This window comes from Diachasmimorpha longicaudata, chromosome 1, assembly GCF_034640455.1.
Source record: "Diachasmimorpha longicaudata isolate KC_UGA_2023 chromosome 1, iyDiaLong2, whole genome shotgun sequence".
Classification (NCBI taxonomy): domain Eukaryota; kingdom Metazoa; phylum Arthropoda; class Insecta; order Hymenoptera; family Braconidae; genus Diachasmimorpha; species Diachasmimorpha longicaudata.
In genome coordinates, this window is record NC_087225.1 from 3,167,994 (window position 1) to 3,173,993 (window position 6,000).

Consider the following 6,000-nt stretch of genomic DNA (forward strand, 5'->3'; position numbering starts at 1 on the left):
CATGGCGCCAGCCAACTTGCCCTAGCTATGATATTTCCAAAGATAGGGACGAAAAACCGTGTGATCCCAAATCCGGGCCCGTTTTGCTCTAGGAGGGCCAGGAGCCGAGAAAAAGGCAAAAAACGAAAAAATCGACTTTAGAAAATTCCCGGACCCCTAGAAAAATCGGAAATCGTATTGCGAATCCAATGGCGCCAGCCAAATTGTCCTAGCTGTGATATTTCCAAAGATACGGACGAAAAACCGTGTGATCCCAAATCCGGGCCCGTTTTGCTCTAGGAGGCCCAGGAGCCGAGAAAAACGAAAAAATCGACTTTAGAAAATTCCCGGATCCCTAGAAAAATCGGAAATCGTCTCACGAATCCAATGGCGCCGAACAAATTACCCTAGATATTATAGTTCCAAAGAAATGGGCGAAAATCGGTCTGAGTCCAAATCCGGGCCCGTTTTGCTCTAAGAGGCCAAGGAGCCGAGAAAAACGCGAAAAACGAAAAAATCGACTGTGGACAATTCCCGGACCCCTAGAAAAATCGGAAATCATCTCACGAATTCAATGCCGCCGAACAAATTACCCTAGATATTATAGTTCCAAAGAAATGTACGAAAAACGGTGTGATCCCAAATCCGGGCCCGTTTTGCTCTAGGAGGGCCAGGAGCCGAGAAAAATGCGAAAAACGAAAAAATCGACTGTGGCCAATTCGCGGACCCCTAGAAAAATCGGAAATCGTCTCACGAATCCCATGGCGCCAGCCAACTTGCCCTAGCTATGATATTTCCAAAGATATGGGCGAAGAACGGTGTGATCCCAAATCCAGGCCCGTTTGGCTCTAGGAGGCCCAGGAGCCGAGAAAAACGCGAAAAACCAAAAAATCGACTTTAGAAAATTCCCGGACCCCTAGAAAAATCGGAAATCGTATTGCGAATCCAATGGCGCCAGCCAAATTGTCCTAGCTGTGATATTTCCAAAGATACGGACGAAAAACCGTGTGATCCCAAATCCGGGCCCGTTTTGCTCTAGGAGGCCCAGGAGCCGAGAAAAACGCGAAAAACGAAAAAACCGACTTTAGAAAAGTCCCGGACCCTTAGAAAAATCGGAAATCGTCTCACGAATCCAATGGCGGTAGCCAAAGTGTTCTAGCTATGATATTTCCAAAGATATGGGCTAAAAACGGTGTCATCCCAAATCCGGGCCCGTTTTGCTCTAGGAGGGCCAGGAGCCGAGAAAAAGGCAAAAAACGAAAAAATCGACTTTAGAAAATTCCCGGACCCCTAGAAAAATCGGAAATCGTATTGCGAATCCAATGGCGCCAGCCAAATTGTCCTAGCTGTGATATTTCCAAAGATACGGACGAAAAACCGTGTGATCCCAAATCCGGGCCCGTTTTGCTCTAGGAGGCCCAGGAGCCGAGAAAAACGAAAAAATCGACTTTAGAAAATTCCCGGATCCCTAGAAAAATCGGAAATCGTCTCACGAATCCAATGGCGCCGAACAAATTACCCTAGATATTATAGTTCCAAAGAAATGGGCGAAAATCGGTCTGAGTCCAAATCCGGGCCCGTTTTGCTCTAAGAGGCCAAGGAGCCGAGAAAAACGCGAAAAACGAAAAAATCGACTGTGGACAATTCCCGGACCCCTAGAAAAATCGGAAATCATCTCACGAATTCAATGCCGCCGAAGAAATTACCCTAGATATTATAGTTCCAAAGAAAGGGACGAAAAACGGTGTGAACCCAAATCCGGGCCCGTTTGGCTCTAGGAGGCCCAGGATCCGAGAAAAACGCCAAAAACGAAAAAATCGACTTTAGAAAATTCCCGGACCCCTAGAAAAATCGGAAATCGTCTCACGAATCCAATGGCGCTAGACAAAGTGTTCTAGCTATGATATTTCCAAAGATATGGTCAAAAAACGGTGTGATTTTCGCAAAACGAAAAAATCTACTGTGGGCAATTCGCGGACCCCTAGAAAAATCGGAAATCGTCTCACGATTCCAATGGCGCCAGCCAAATTATCCTAGCTATGATAGTTCCAAAGAAATGTACGAAAAACGGTGTGATCCCAAATCCGGGCCCGTTTTGCTCTAGGAGGGCCAGGAGCCGAGAAAAATGCGAAAAACGAAAAAATCGACTGTGGCCAATTCGCGGACCCCTAGAAAAATCGGAAATCGTCTCACGAATCCCATGGCGCCAGCCAACTTGCCCTAGCTATGATATTTCCAAAGATAGGGACGAAAAACCGTGTCATCCCAAATCCGGGCCCGTTTTGCTCTAGGAGGGCCAGGAGCCGAGAAAAAGGCAAAAAACGAAAAAATCGACTTTAGAAAATTCCCGGACCCCTAGAAAAATCGGAAATCGTATTGCGAATCCAATGGCGCCAGCCAAATTGTCCTAGCTGTGATATTTCCAAAGATACGGACGAAAAACCGTGTGATCCCAAATCCGGGCCCGTTTTGCTCTAGGAGGCCCAGGAGCCGAGAAAAACGAAAAAATCGACTTTAGAAAATTCCCGGATCCCTAGAAAAATCGGAAATCGTCTCACGAATCCAATGGCGCCGAACAAATTACCCTAGATATTATAGTTCCAAAGAAATGGGCGAAAATCGGTCTGAGTCCAAATCCGGGCCCGTTTTGCTCTAAGAGGCCAAGGAGCCGAGAAAAACGCGAAAAACGAAAAAATCGACTGTGGACAATTCCCGGACCCCTAGAAAAATCGGAAATCATCTCACGAATTCAATGCCGCCGAACAAATTACCCTAGATATTATAGTTCCAAAGAAATGTACGAAAAACGGTGTGATCCCAAATCCGGGCCCGTTTTGCTCTAGGAGGGCCAGGAGCCGAGAAAAATGCGAAAAACGAAAAAATCGACTGTGGCCAATTCGCGGACCCCTAGAAAAATCGGAAATCGTCTCACGAATCCCATGGCGCCAGCCAACTTGCCCTAGCTATGATATTTCCAAAGATATGGGCGAAGAACGGTGTGATCCCAAATCCAGGCCCGTTTGGCTCTAGGAGGCCCAGGAGCCGAGAAAAACGCGAAAAACCAAAAAATCGACTTTAGAAAATTCCCGGACCCCTAGAAAAATCGGAAATCGTATTGCGAATCCAATGGCGCCAGCCAAATTGTCCTAGCTGTGATATTTCCAAAGATACGGACGAAAAACCGTGTGATCCCAAATCCGGGCCCGTTTTGCTCTAGGAGGCCCAGGAGCCGAGAAAAACGCGAAAAACGAAAAAACCGACTTTAGAAAAGTCCCGGACCCTTAGAAAAATCGGAAATCGTCTCACGAATCCAATGGCGGTAGCCAAAGTGTTCTAGCTATGATATTTCCAAAGATATGGGCTAAAAACGGTGTCATCCCAAATCAGGGCCCGTTTTGCTCTAGGAGGCCCACGAGCCGAGAAAAACGCGAAAAACGAAAAAATCGACTTTAGAAAATTCCCGGACCCCTAGAAAAATCGGAAATCGTCTCACGAATCCAATGGCGCTAGCCAAAGTGTTCTAGCTATGATATTTCCAAAGATATGGGCTAAAAACGGTGTCATCCCAAATCAGGGCCCGTTTTGCTCTAGGAGGCCCACGAGCCGAGAAAAACGCGAAAAACGAAAAAATCGACTTTAGACAATTCCCGGATCCCTAGAAAAATCGGAAATCGTCTCACGAATCCAATGGCGCCGAACAAATTACCCTAGATATTATAGTTCCAAAGAAAGGGACGAAAAACGGTGTGAACCCAAATCCGGGCCCGTTTGGCTCTAGGAGGCCCAAGAGCCGAGAAAAACGCGAAAAACCAAAAAATCGACTTTAGAAAATTCCCGGACCCCTAGAAAAATCGGAAATCGTATTGCGAATCCAATGGCGCCAGCCAAATTGTCCTAGCTGTGATATTTCCAAAGATATGGGCTAAAAACGGTGTCATCCCGCATCAGGGCCCGTTTTGCTCTAGGAGGCACACGAGCCGAGAAAAATGCGAAAAACGACAAAATCGACTTTAGAAAATTCCCGGACCCCTAGAAAAATCGGAAATCGTCTCGCGAATCCAATGGCGCCAGCCAAATTATCCTAACTATGATATTTCCAAAGATATGGACAAAAAACGGTGTGATCCCAAATCCGGGCCCGTTTTCTTCTAGGAGGGCCAGGAGCCGAGAAAAATGCGAAAAACGAAAAAATCGACTGTGGACAATGCGCGGACCCCTAGAAAAATCGGAAATCGTCTCACGAATCCAATGGCGCCAGCCAAATTGCCCTAGCTGTGATATTTCCAAAGATAGGGACGAAAAACCGTGTGATCCCAAATCCGGGCCCGTTTTGCTCTAGGAGGGCCAGGAGCCGAGAAAAAGGCAAAAAACGAAAAAATCGACTTTAGAAAATTCCCGGACCCCTAGAAAAATCGGAAATCGTATTGCGAATCCAATGGCGCCAGCCAAATTGTCCTAGCTGTGATATTTCCAAAGATACGGATGAAAAACCGTGTGATCCCAAATCCGGGCCCGTTTTGCTCTAGGAGGCCCAGGAGCCGAGAAAAACGAAAAAATCGACTTTAGAAAATTCCCGGATCCCTAGAAAAATCGGAAATCGTCTCACGAATCCAATGGCGCCGAACAAATTACCCTAGATATTATAGTTCCAAAGAAATGGGCGAAAATCGGTCTGAGTCCAAATCCGGGCCCGTTTTGCTCTAAGAGGCCAAGGAGCCGAGAAAAACGCGAAAAACGAAAAAATCGACTGTGGACAATTCCCGGACCCCTAGAAAAATCGGAAATCATCTCACGAATTCAATGCCGCCGAACAAATTACCCTAGATATTATAGTTCCAAAGAAAGGGACGAAAAACGGTGTGAACCCAAATCCGGGCCCGTTTGGCTCTAGGAGGCCCAGGATCCGAGAAAAACGCGAAAAACGAAAAAATCGACTTTAGAAAATTCCCGGACCCCTAGAAAAATCGGAAATCGTCTCACGAATCCAATGGCGCTAGCCAAAGTGTTCTAGCTATGATATTTCCAAAGATATGGGCTAAAAACGGTGTCATCCCAAATCAGGGCCCGTTTTGCTCTAGGAGGCCCACGAGCCGAGAAAAATGCGAAAAACGAAAAAATCGACTGTGGACAATTCGCGGACCCCTAGAAAAATCGGAAATCGTCTCACGAATCCAATGGCGCCAGCCAAATTGCCCTAGCTATGATATTTCCAAAGAAATGGACGAAAAACGGTGTGATCCCTAATCCGGGCCCGTTTTGCTCTAGGAGGCCCAAGAGCCGAGAAAAACGCGAAAAACCAAAAAATCGACTTTAGAAAATTCTCGGACCCCTAGAAAAATCGGAAATCGTATTGCGAATCCAATGGCGCCAGCCAAATTGTCCTAGCTGTGATATTTCCAAAGATACGGACGAAAAACCGTGTGATCCCAAATCCGGGCCCGTTTTGCTCTAGGAGGCCCAGGAGCCCGGAAAAACGCGAAAAACGAAAAAATCGACTTTAGAAAATTCCCGGACCCCTAGAAAAATCGGAAATCGTCTCACGAATCCAATGGCGCTAGCCAAAGTGTTCTAGCTATGATATTTCCAAAGATATGGGCTAAAAACGGTGTCATCCCAAATCAGGGCCCGTTTTGCTCTAGGAGGCCCAGGAGCCGAGAAAAACGCGAAAAACGAAAAAATCGACTTTAGAAAATTCCCGGATCCCTTGAAAAATCGGAAATCGTCTCACGAATCCAATGGCGCCGAACAAATTACCCTAGATATTATAGTTCCAAAGAAATGGGCGAAAATCGGTCTGATTCCAAATCCGGGCCCGTTTGGCTCTAATAGGCCAAGGAGCCGAGAAAAACGCGAAAAACGAAAAAATCGACTGTGGACAATTCCCGGACCCCTAGAAAAATCGGAAATCATCTCACGAATCCAATGCCGCCGAACAAATTACCCTAGATATTATAGTTCCAAAGAAAGGGACGAAAAGCGGTGTGAACCCAAATCCGGGCCCGTTTGGCTCTAGGAGGCCCA